We start from the raw sequence: 13,693 nt of genomic DNA on the forward strand, positions 1-13,693 counted from the left end.
TTCCACCAAGTCTTAATGGTACTGGTAAACTATATTCTTTTAAACTTTGACCACCTAAATTTAAAACAAAATTTTCAAGTAATATTAAACATTTATTATTATATATTTCATCTTCTGTTACATTATTTTCCATATGCTGTCTAAAGTACTGGTGCTTAATATCCTCTGAAAGATTGTACTTATTCCAAATACTTAATGCATCTGATAAATGACAAAATATCAACATTACACAAAACAGTTCTCACATTTTGTAAGGTGAACGGCACAGTGCAGCTTCTGCTAAGGTAAAGTCCTATTGTCAGTCATCTTCTAATAAGGAATGTGCCTTGCATGCAGCTTTAAATGTTGGATACTCAATATTATTTACAGTTTTTAAGTGTTTGTACGATGTTGGTCCTCGTGATATAGGAGTTGATGAAAATGACAACATTCTACATTATTAGGGTGAAAAGTATATACTCTTCCCAAAGCTGGGTCCTTTTTGATTCCTTGCCAACCTTCTACATCCTCTCCCCATTTACAGTGAACAAATTTATTGTTCTGCCAAGTATAGTAAGAAGGTACTTGAGAATAAAGAAGGGTTTTCACAAAATTATCTGTTTCACATAATTCAACAAACACCTGAAGAGTTGTTTTAGGTGGATTAGATAGCCGCTGCATCATGTTATCTGTTGTAAAGTACACACATTGTCCATTTTCCAGGTGAACGTCTAGGTGAGTTATGGTTGGATAACTATCATGAATTGGAAATCCTAAAATTCTCCAGACTGCTTCTGAACTACTGATGTATCGAACACATTCGTATATTTTTATTTCATCAATGTCAGTATTTTTCTCCACACCAAAAGCTGCTTGATCACTGCCCTTATTGATGTACTTACATATGTACTGTACTTTATTTAACTGAACTGGTTATTTCAACATTGATGTGTGCGTTAGAAGTTTGTAATAATAGAGGGTTGTATGGGACAACCCATCTGTTGTCTAAATCCAATGAATTAATATTTACTTTAAAACCTTTGTCATCTGTTGATCGTCTTCTATATTTTGGATAACCATCCTCGCCTTTCTGAGTTTCCTGAAGTAGCTTTGCTGGATAACGCTTGGTACAGACACCATCTTTCATGCAAGGCGAATTTTTATACAAAAGCCCACATGGTCCATGCATCATGTTGGCTTTCACTATCTCATGTAGTAGTGGATCCGTATCTGGATTTGGAATTTCAGCACACATGAATTTATCTATCATATCTGCTGTAATTTTATTTTGTAACCAGAATAGTATATGAAAATGTGGCAGACCTCGTTTCTGCCATTCAATTAAATGCATAAAGCATTTCACACTTCCAAAAAGTTCTCCTTATAGGTCTTTACCTTTTTTAGGAGGAATATGTACGCGAAATGTGACATTTCGCGTACATATTCCTCACAAGTTGGAAAGTTGTCACCATTTGAAGATTTGTTAAATATGAGCAAAGTCAATCCAATGATCAGCCACGTACAAAACAATTGTGTTTTGTACCTCCTGGCATCATTCTTCATCAACGAATAAGTGAAAAGCAAGTGCTCAGAACACGTATGCACCATCTCCTTTGAAAGGTTTAACTGTTTGGGTTATTAATGCGTTGATGACAGTTATCTTTTCAATTGACATGTTTATTCACTTTTTGAAACACTACACTAACCTGTTGACTCATAAAAAATCATATGACTTCTTTTTTCTTAAATGTTTATAAACGATCGGTAGGAAGAAGCAGCACCAACAAATAAGAGCCAGAAGAGAGAATATGCTTACATGATGATGCCTGTCAAAAAATCATAAGATTTTTTTCTTAAATGTTTATAAACAATAAATAACAACATTAATAATAAATTTAAATTAAATTATTAATAAATTTTACTACTGTAATCCATTTATTCAATATCGATTGATCTTAAAACACAAATATTTTTGACACTAATAAATTGATACTGAAAATACTATAGATTATTCATTTTAACCCCTTAAAAACAAAATTTTGCAAACTCCTTCCTTAGTGCATGCCTACTTAAAGATACAAAGGTACCCTAAAAATTTCAAGTCTCTACCTATAATAGTTTTGGCTGTATGTTGACTATGAGTCAGTCAGTCAGGACACTCTCTTTTATATATATAAAAGGTAATGAAAAGGTAGCATGTTATGCTAAAAAGAAAATAGAATGATTTCAAATGCTGCTGTTGTCATAATGGCACCAAGCATCAAGATTGGTTGTGCCACTTGTACCAACCTTACCCTCAGTTTCCTTTCATTTTATCATTCCCTTTCCATTTATTATAAGTAAAGCTCTTCACCTTCCTAAACATCATATCATATTTTCCTTTCTTTTCTAGCTCCTCAATATTATTGTATCCTTCCTTCACTCACTTATCCCTAGCATTTTGTACTTCCCTCCTTAACTCATTATTTAATTTATGATTCATCACTCCTTCATTTTCTCCTACCTTATTCTTTACTGTCTTCTTTCTTACATTTTCTTTAGAATTTTTGTTGTTACCAATGCTTTCTTGGCTGTATTTCCCTTACAAGAGCATATTTTTCCTCTGCTGTTCTTACTATAGGACTTTTTATTTTTAATTCTGTTCTCCTCACTGTTATCATTTTCCTCTTTACTTTTTTTAATTCTCTGAACTAATTTTTCTTCCATTGTTTCATCAACCAATATCTTCAACTTTTTTAAACTGAAAAACCTTCACTTTTTCAACCTTCTTTTAAGCTATTCTCATTTCTATCACAATTTGCACATGATCACCATTGATATTTATACCTCGTAATCTACTGACTTGCTTAACAGTATTTCCATATCTTTCATCTACTAAGATATGGTCTATTTGCTTTGTCCCCAGAGGATACCCAAGTATATCTCCTTCTTCTACGGTTTTTGAACAAAATGTTGATTACGAATAATTTTCTCTCTTGACAAATTCTACTAACCAATTCTACTAAGCTAAGCAAAATTTAGCTTATTTCTAAGCTAAATTTCTACCACACTTTCTTCCTCACCCTCTCCAACTACAGCATTCCAGTCTCCCATCAGTACATTACAGCTGTCCTTTTCTGATTTTATTACATCTTCAAAACTCTCATGCGTTTCTTCAATATCTTCTTTTCCATAATTTGATGTTAGAACAAATACTTGCACTATAATTAAATCTTTTGGTAAAATCACAATCCTTAATGAGTGATATCCTTTATAATCTATCACTTATATAATATACTTTTTTTTATTTTGCAACTTCATTCCTCATAATTACTAACCCCCACAATGGTTTTACTTTATTTCTTTCAGAATAGAATAAGTAACTTCTCCACTCTTCATTTCCCCCTGTCCTTTCCACATTACTTCATTTAGTCCTAATTTATCCATTTTATTTATCTTCATTTCCATCTTGAGATTCTCAACTTTCTTCACTGTAACAAAGTTTTGGCATTTCAAGTTCCAAGTTTCTATAAAGAATCAAAACTTTTTATTACTATGAAATGATATTTTGATACAACTGGAAATAGATATGAACTATTTTAAAAGCCCTTCCATTGCTAGATAAATAACTAACTGTTCTGATGAATAACAGATGAAAAATCCTGAAAATTGTTCAGCTGTAGATTAAATTACTAGTATATATCTTAATGCATTTTAGTAAGATTTTTTTGGAGATATTTTATTAAAGTTATAGAATTTAGAAATCACACATAAAAACAACATAAAATTGTATTTTTCCAAATCGTTCTCAAAGTTTCAGGTTTCTTGTTTTTTCAAGAATTTCTTGATAAAATAATTAAAAAAAGAAATAAATTAACCTCATATAGTGACAAAAAAATTTACAATTTGTAACAAAAGGTCAAAAGTTTTTTTCAGTAAGATGATACTTTCTGTTTTTTTACCAAAAAGTATTATCTGAAGTGTGGATAATGGAAAACTTAACAATATTGTTGGAAAATAAAGAAAGGGGCAACTGGTAACCAAAAAAAAAAAAACTATACCAAGAGTAAATCTATCTGATGATGAGTTACAAGAAGAGAAAGATATCACTGAGCTCAGAAGAAATTATTCATGAAGATAACAATTTCTAGATCTTTGAATGATTTACGTAAAAATGGAACAATATCAGTAAAAATACTTCTATATTTTCAGAATTGCTACTCTGTTCAAACGAAGCAGGATTGAGGAAAAAGAACAACTGATAAAGCTGTTCATATTAGTATGCAAAAGAGATAAAATTAAAAATGTTAAAAAACCCACAAAGCCGTTTTGAAGAAAAATATCTACTCCAGCGCCCCCTGGCAGCTTATAATGATAAAACTAATCTAAGAACCTGCTCTGAGGTGATACCTATGTAATGCAAAAAACCGCATCAAAATCGGTCCAACTGTTTTAGATAAATACATCTACTGCAGCGCCCCCTGGTGGGCCTATAACTATAAAACATGTCTAAGAACCTGTTCTGAAGTGATACCTATGTAATGCAAAAAACTGCAATGAAATCGTTCCAGTAGTTTTCGAGGAAAATGGTAACAGACATACACATTCACAACCTCTTACCCCAAACGCACATACCATCTCCGTTCTGTTGTGGGTAGAAATATATGATAATTGGGAAGTATTTTTAATAAAAATATAATACTTGGAATCCTAAGCACAGCAGGAATAGATGAATGATGGACAACGTATGTTCTGCTAACAGTTTGAAACTCATGTAGCCATAATATTATTGTTTGAGAATCTCCTCAATGCTAATGTTTTCTCCAATCCAAAATTCACATACATACTGTATAAAAAAATCACTACAATCAAAAACAACATTAATATAAAAATGAATATCCATTTACATTAATTTCCCAATCAAATCCATGATTTATCTTCATTATTAGCATTCTCTTGCAGTTACACTTGTTTTTTGTTTTCCATACTACTAAATAATATTATTATTCCATGATGCATAGGGGTCATCCCCTTCAAAATATTAATTAAATTAATTTTTAATAAATAAATAGACATATAGAAAACATTCTCAGTGAAGGCCAACTGAGCATTAGATAGAACATGGGTACAAAAAAAAAATCTTTTGAGCCACATAAATCTTGGAAAAGCAAAACTATTGTACATCATTTTTATATCTTGAGAAGACATTCTCAATATTGTTGATGAGCTGAAAGAAATGTTTAAAATTTTAAAAGAAATAGAACAGAAATTGTATAAAAAAATTAGATACCTGTGATTAGTGTTGAATACCAAGAAAAGTAAGTGGCTGTTTGGAAAGAGTGACAAAAGATGTAGGCTAATCTACTGATTAAGAAAGAGGAACATAGGACATTCAGGTTCATAGATAATCTTAATGAAATGATGTTACTTATAAAATCACTTGCATAGTAATAAAAAGCCAACTCACTTTCCTAAACCTGGGAAAAATGCTAACAGAAAATAATTTTAAGAGTATGATACAATCTCTTCAGGAGTGGAACTGAAGATCACATTCCTTCAGGTCTGCTGGTTGCTTATACGTCCCAGTATTTAGAACAGGTATAATGATTATAACCATTAATATGTTACTTAACACTCATTTATTCTAATGGATAGATAAAATTTCAACTGTTCAGTGGGTGAAGTATGAGTTTACCACTGTAAATAGCTCTTTTGATGCTATACTAATCAGAAAATCTATTTTTTAAATAGTTAACTATTTTTTAAAAAGTGAAAAATGACCATGTCAGTAGTCAATTCTTTCCTAAAAAAAAATTTTTGAGAAATTTAAAAAATCATTTTTTTTTCATAATCATTTTCAAATTAGAAATACAAACGGCAACAAAATGTGTAAATTAAGTTTTGTAAATTAACTGCAGAAACTTCCTTGATGAGGGAAATAACTATAGAAATCTTAAGAAAGTTGGGAAACATGCCACTGTTAAAATGTTCATTAATTAAATCTTAAGCAAGATAATAATATCATCTAAGATTTCTCTTAAAGTACTGGAGTAACATTAATACCTACTGTATACTTACTCTATAAGTAAACTATATTTTTAACTTCCTTGGTATCAATGGGAAATAAGAATACTGATTCGTTAACAAAACTACTCAAAGTGAATCACTTTATTTGAAATCAATCAACAAAATTGTTGTTTGAAATATTAGAAAAAAATTTATTAAATTTCTCTTTAACAAGAATGGTGGGGTGGGGGGGGGGGGTGTGAAAGATAATGAAATTTGAGTCCTTTTATATTTTTGGTGATGATATCTGACATGTTTTATTTCCAAATCTACTTCAATACTTTTAACAACTTCCCAGGTAGTTTTTACTTATTGTTTGAATTACATATTAAATTATCATTATAGAATATTTTGGGAAAATCAATAACATTTGTATATATTTCTTGTGATTTTTCAAATAATTCTTTTAGTTAAGACAATTATATTTCACCATTTCACATAAATTTTTAGAGCAGCAATATATTTTACAATTCCTTTAATAATAAATATACGAACACAAAAGAAAGTTTTCTGAAAAAGTTAAGAAAATTGTTTAGTTATTAATCAAATTTTTGATCACAACTCATTTTGTTATTATTTTCTAATTTGTTTCTGACAGTAAGATTCTAAAATTCCAGCTGAATCCTTTTTGATCACCCACTTCAAAGAATAAAAGTAATCAGTATCTTTATTATATTTTAATTTTCATTCCATTTTTCTTTTTTCAGATTTGGACTGATGTCTCCATTGAAATTCATATACTCAAAATCTGTTATATTTGAAACTTGAATCACCTTATATTATTAAACTAGTGTTAGGTCTTCACTTGGATGATGTGTATGAAGAAGTATTTAAAAAAGTCAAAATTTGTTTAAATTTTAGATACATTGTGTTTTATGTATGTTATTTTGGTGCAGATTTAACATGCTTAGGAACATTCTACAAGGCATTAATTAACGATAACTTGATTAGATTGTTTTTGATATCTCAAAATCTTTTGTTAACTCTTCTGCCAGAAGAACAATTCTTAGGATGTTGGGTACTTTTCACAACTGCTACTAGTAACAGAAAGATTAGCTTATACTGATCTACATTTGTCTAACAAAAAAATGCAACCTCAACATTGTTTAAAATTTTTTTTTTTTAATATTGGGTTTCATGACCATTTTGTTGTCATGCTGACCACGTAACTCGTATGCTATGCAAGCTCATTGCATATATGCAACTGCCGACATATAAAAATATAGCCGACTGCAAATATGTTTTGGCTATTTTTATTGATATAGAGGCAGCATTTCCTTCCTTGTGTTGGAGTTCTGTCCTCTATGCTTTGGAACGCCGCGATGTTCCCGAAGCCATACAGGCCGTGGTACGAGACTATTTGTCTAACCGTACGGCCCTGTTTAAAGATACGCACCTAGTTGTGGAAAAATCCGTCACCAGGGGAAGCCCGCAGGGTTCCGTTCTCGGTCCCCTGCTGTGGAACCTGGTGTTCGATGGATTTCTGGGGTTGACATTCCCAGAAGGAGTCACGGCCCAGGCTTTCGCCGATGACTGTCTCCTTTTAGTTCGTGGAAATTCACGACCACAGCTGGAAAGTAGAGCGCAGGCGGCCTTGTCAACCGCCGAAGGCTGGATGGACATGCAAAATTTAAAGATTTCTGTGCCCAAGACGAAGTTTATGCTTCTAAAGGGCGCAGACAAATTATCATGCAGTCGAAACCCCCACATTAAGTATAAAGGCTGTGTAATCAGCCGAGTAAGGGTTCATAAGTACCTAGGTGTTTTGTTTGATGATAAGTTGCTTTTTAGCAACCACATCAAACAAGTTGCGGTGGACGCTGCTACTTGGCGACCAGACAGCCCGTAGTAAGACTACGGGCTGTCTGGTCGCCAAATGTACTTGGTGTACCGAGGTGTCTTCGAGAGTATGATCGCATACGCGGCGCCAGTTTGGGCGCATAGGTTGGACAGAAATAGAGCACTGCTTCTAAATTTAAGGAGTGCCCTGCGCAGAGCCTTAATTGTATGCACTGGTGTTTTTAAAACAACCTCCTATGAGGCTACTACCGTATTGGGAAAGGCTCTCCCAATCGATTTAGTGGTGAAAGTTCGAGCAGCCATGTGGAAGTTGCGAAGAGGTCGGGAAACCGAGGTATTTGGGATGCGGTTTCGGGCCGGGCTAGAACCGGAACGGAACGGCTATCACAATGCACCGGGTCTAAATTTCGAACAGTTGCCCATTTCCCGCCTGCGGAAGAGGCTTTGGGGCCTCGCGATGGAGGCATGGCAGCATGAATGGCACACCACGTCTAAGGGAAGATCTCTGTATAGATTTATACAGGATCTGGGGGGATGGTATGCCTCAAGTTCATTTTTAAGGGCGGCGGGTGCCCAAGTGCTCACCAACCACGTGAATTTGATGCAATATCTGTTCAGGTTTCGCCTAGCGGCTGATGAGTTGTGCGTCTGTGGGGAGGTCCAGTCGAACGAACATCTAATGTTCGACTGCCCTGCTCTTGGGGGGGCCAGAGACCGGGCCACCCTGGAACTTAGAGGTCAGGGGGAAAACTGGCCGCTCATAAACGGCGAGTCAATGTGGCGTGAGCCGCATTGTCGGACCGTGTGGGAGTTCCTCGATGAGGTTGCGATGTTCAACCGTCATCGGTAGTTTAATTTTAATGGGGATTTACTGATTCCTGTGGCGTGTCGGTGGAAAACCTTTCTGGAAATAATGGCTGCCATCAGCCAATAAAGCTCCAAGCGCTTGAAATGGTGGACAGACATTAGCTGGCAAACAGCGACCGAGGCGTGGCGGTTTAAATTACCGTCTTTTATTGTGTAACTTTTATAGTTTTAATTGTAACAAGGGGTGCGCCTCCCCGATTTAGTTTTAATGTGACAAGTGAGCGGTAGGGACACATAGGCGGGTGCTGTATGGCGCTCAGCTTAACCGCTCACGCAAGATAGGAGTTCATTAGGAGCAATTAGGTAAACGAGGCTCAGTAGCCGTTTCTTGGCACGGTACATTTGGTCTATGCTCTAGGGCGACCGAATGGGGTGGTGGTGGGAGAAATGCCAGCTAACCAACAATTACCTTCCATGAATCGCTTCTCGGCCTCTGGCCCCGTGCTGTAAAGCTTGTGTTTTTTGCAACCGGTGCATAATTTGATTCTGCAAGTACAGCGTTCTACGTTCTCGTCATCGGGGTTGACAACGATCAGCAGCGGTTAGTCAACCTGCGTTGCTGTGAAGTTTTAACCGAGCGGCGGCGTAGTGTGTTGCAGGAGTGCTGCTGTCGGCTAAATAAGGACGTTTCCTTTGTATACAACGTGTCCCCGTTCGTAGTTGGTGAGGCCATAAACTTTTTCAGATCCTCTGGCAGGTTCAAGAAGCGGTTTTCCGCTCCAACCTAGCCGGTGGTAGGAGTGCTTTATTCTTCAACTCCTCGACTGGGCTGCCGAACAGACGGTCCGTCGAGGTATAAGAGGTTTAGACACTCACCTTAGTTTTGTGGTAGGTGATAGATTGAACAAGCTGTGGTTTGTAGTGCCTGGCAACACAGCTGGTGTAGTGTCAGGTATTCAAGCGATGGAGCAACCCGGAGGAGGTTGTCTGGAGGACTTGGTCGGTTTGGCCAAGGACCTGGTAGCCGGTGACCCCTTCATGCCGAGGAGGTCAATCGGTAGGTCACCGCCGCGGCCCCGGTCCTCCGATAAGGAGGTCTCGGAAGCCCCTCGGGTAGTGGAGCGCCCGAGCGTAGCGGTTTGCACCAAAACCCTACGGGATACCTCTGTTTCGAGCTGTGCGGAGAAAGCTAAGGCTGGAACCGTACAGCGAGAGCACGGCGTAGAGGGGGGCGCCAAGTCTGAAGGACGCCGACTTGCGAAGCAAGGAAAGGCAGAAGGCAGCAGGGCGGATTCTGTCCCTGAGCGGGAAGTCACTGGGGGAAAGCCTGTGTCAAAGCAGGTGACCTCCGGGGCGGAAGGCTTAGGGAGGATCGAGGAAATGAGAGCCGAATGGTCCAAGATTTCCTCTAAAAAGGAGTCGAGAGTTGCTCTCGAGTTGAGGCAGCTCGTCGATGCATATTTAGGTGAATGTGGATTATTGGTTACGGGACTGGCGATTAAGTGTGAAGGCCTCCAGGGTGCTAACCTTGCCCTAGACAAAGTCGTCACACGACTATCGGGCAAGGTAAATCAGGTTGTGGAGGGAGTCCGGAGCTTTAAACCGGTCAACGGCCAAATTCTGGGTGAACTCCAGAAATCTATTAATAGGGTGGAGGAGAAGGTTAAGAAACCTGCATCCTTCGCCGCAGTAACGGCCGCGCCTGCGCCTAGGCGAGTAGGTCCGCCGCCGCCAGCCCAGGCGCCGGCAAATAAAATTAAGCGGGCCACTGTTAAGGTGGTCCCAATAAAGCCTGATCATGGGGCTTCGTCAGCAATGACGGAGCTAACCCTTAAAAAGATCATGGACCCGCGGAAAGAAAAGTTCAAAATTTCCCGGGTCACCAAAACAAGGGATCATGGAGTGGTCCTGGAGGTGGTAAATGGGCAGCAGGCTCAACAACTGCTGGAGGCCACTGTTCTTGCAAAGAACGGGCTAAAGGCTCAGCTGCTGGCCGAGCGTAGACCGCAGATATTGGTCTACGATATGCCGAGGGCAACAAGGGTAGAGGAGCCCGAAATCCTCAAGGCGATTCACAGCCAAAATCCTGTGTTGGATATGGCTGTCGAGGACTTCCTTAGGGAAGCCAAGGTTGTCCGGCAGTTGGGGAGAAAGGACTCCCGGAGTAGTCACTCGGTACTCGAGACCTCGCCTAAGATCCGGCAGGTCTTAGTGGCCGGTGGAAGGCTGTTTTTAGGGTGGACTGCCTGTAGGGTAGTCGACCATATTGAGGTAGCCCGTTGCTTTAAGTGTCAGGGCTATGGACACACCTCTCTCCGTTGCAGAGCGCAAAAGGAGATGTGTGGCCACTGTGCCGCTCCGGGGCACAGGGCAGCCAGCTGCCCTCACAAATCGTCCCCGGCTAAGTGCGCCGCCTGTGCCCAGGTGAAAGGCAGTGATGCTGGACACCGGGTCGGGAGTAGGCAGTGTAGGGCGTACGAGATGGCACGGGCTAGAGCTGTAAAGAACACAGCCTATGGCGACGCCTGAACGGCAAGAAACCCTTGGGGACGGCCTCCACCCACTCGAACGCCTGCGCCTGGGGCAGATTAATCTGCACCATTCCCGGGCGGCCACGAGCGAGGCCATGAGGCTCCTTGAGGAGTACGACCTCGAGGTCCTTTTGGTCCAGGAGCCATACACGGTCGCGGATAGGGTGGTCGGCTTCCACGGGGTGAAAGTTATTCATTCTCGTGGGGGACGGCCGCTCTCTGCGGTCGTGGTGGGCTCAGACGCTCTGGGTGTGTTCTGGATGCCCCAGTGGTCTGATGAGCGATTCACCGTGGTGCGAATCACGAGGGGTACACTCGATGTCGTACTCGTGTCGGGATACTTCCAGCTTGGATGGAGTATCGATGACTTGCTGGCGAAGTTGGGCGGGATTCTGGACAGTCTCCTGGGCACCAGAGTATTGGTTGCCCTGGATGCTAACGCCAAGTCTACCGCCTGGGGTTCACCACTCACAGACCCCAGAGGCGCTGGTCTCGAACAGTTCGCAGAAGCCAGGAACCTCTACCTTATTAATGATGCGGAGCAGCCACCAACTTTCTCCAGCGAACTGGGAGAAAGTTACATCGACGTCACTTTGGTGACGGGTGACTTGCTTCAGAGGATAGGTAGTTGGACTGTCTGGCCCGAGGCTAGTGTGAGCGATCATAGGCTTATAACCTATGATATTGCTTACGGAGGCGGTCTAAGGGCACCAAATCCAGGTCGCTACAACCTAAGGGGCCTGGATCAGCGCAGGCTGAGGCGGGTATGCGATGCTGCATTGCAGGGATTGCAGTGGAGCATGGAGTCTAGGGAGGAGGTGGAATTGATGGCGGAGCTAATCGGCCGGGCCATCAAGACTGGCTGCGACGCGGTCCTACGGCGGCCTAGGCCAATGGACGGACCCGTCACAAGCAGCCAGTCCGCTGATCTGAGCGTGCCTGGAGCCGTCATGACCCCATTTTCCGGGGGGTCGTCTGTGGAAGGCAGACGGTGGCCCGGCAAGAAATGGTGGTCCTCTGACCTTAGCGTACTGCGCGCAAGAGTGAGGTCCGCGCGAATAAGGTACCAGCGTTGCCCCCCAACGGGGATTATCGTTAACCACGTGCACGCTGAGCATCTTCGGATCTACCGGCGTGCCCGTAATACATATTTTCACGCCATCAAGGAAGCCAAACTCAAGTTTTGGAGAGACTCCATGCGCGAATTGCAGCGCGATCCCTGGCAGCCCGCAAAGACTTGTTACAAGTCAAAGCCATTGCACGTGTTGTCCAGTGTTCGGTGCGGGTTAGGTGGTCGTGACCACACATTAATATCTGTGGCGACTTACCGGGCGTTCCTGGATACTCTGTTTCCAGATGCTCCGGAGGGTGAAGCGGAAATCGGCGTTAGGGCGGGTAAAACACCATTCCCTGGCGTTCGGACCGTGGAACCCGAAGATATAGATCGAGTGGTTTCTCGAATGGCATTAAAGAAGGCACCAGGGATTGACCAACTTGACCCGGATATTTTCCATCATTTATTGCCTGTCATAAGGGAGCCTCTCGGCAGACTGTTCACGGGATGCCTAAGCTGGGGCTGCTTTCCGGGTTGCTGGAAGGTGGCTTTGGTAAGGGTACTCCTGAAACGTGGAAAGGATCCTGGTGAGGTCGGCAGTTATCGACCCATCAGCCTCTTGCCGGTTATCGGCAAGTTGCTTGAAAGGCTGGTTGTGGAACGGCTCGAAGAAAGCATCGATATGAACTGTATTCTAAATCGAGGCCAGTACGGCTTCATGAAAGGGGTTGGCACCGAGGATTGCATCTTAAATGCTCTTACCGAGGTGGAAAGCGCCGACTGCAAATACGTTTTGGCTATTTTTATTGATATAGAGGCAGAATTTCCTTCCTTGTGTTGGAGTTCTGTCCTCTATGCTTTGGAACGCCGCAATGTTCCCGAAGCCACACAGGCCGTGGTAAGAGACTATTTGTCTGACCGTACGGCTCTGTTTAAAGATGCGCACCTAGTTGTGGAAAAATCCGTCACCAGGGGAAGCCCGCAGGGATCCGTTCCCCTGCTGTGGAACCTGGTGTGAACTTTCCCAGAAGGAGTCACGGCCCAGGCTTTCGCCGATGACTGTCTCCTTTTAGTTCGTGGAGATTCACGACCACAGCTAGAAAGCAGAGCGCAGGCGGTCTTGTCAACCGCCGAAGGCTGGATGGACATGCAAAATTTAAAGATTTCTGTGCCCAAAACGAAGTTTATGCTTCTAAAGGGCGCAGACAAATTATCATGCAGTCGAAACCCCCACACTAAGTATAAAGGCTGTGTAATCAGCCGAGTAAGGGTTTATAAGTACCTAGGTGTTTTGTTTGATGACAAGTTGCTTTTTAGTAACCATATTAAACAAGTTGCGGCGGACGTTGTCTCTGTGATGCACAAACTTAGAAGGATTGCTCGGAAAGATTACGGGCTGTCGGGCCGCCAAATGTACTTGGTGTACCGAGGCGTCTTCGAAAGTATGGTGTCATACGCGGCGCCAGTTTGGGCGCAT

Source organism: Lycorma delicatula, chromosome 3 (genome assembly GCF_047948215.1).
Source record: "Lycorma delicatula isolate Av1 chromosome 3, ASM4794821v1, whole genome shotgun sequence".
NCBI lineage: Eukaryota > Metazoa > Arthropoda > Insecta > Hemiptera > Fulgoridae > Lycorma > Lycorma delicatula.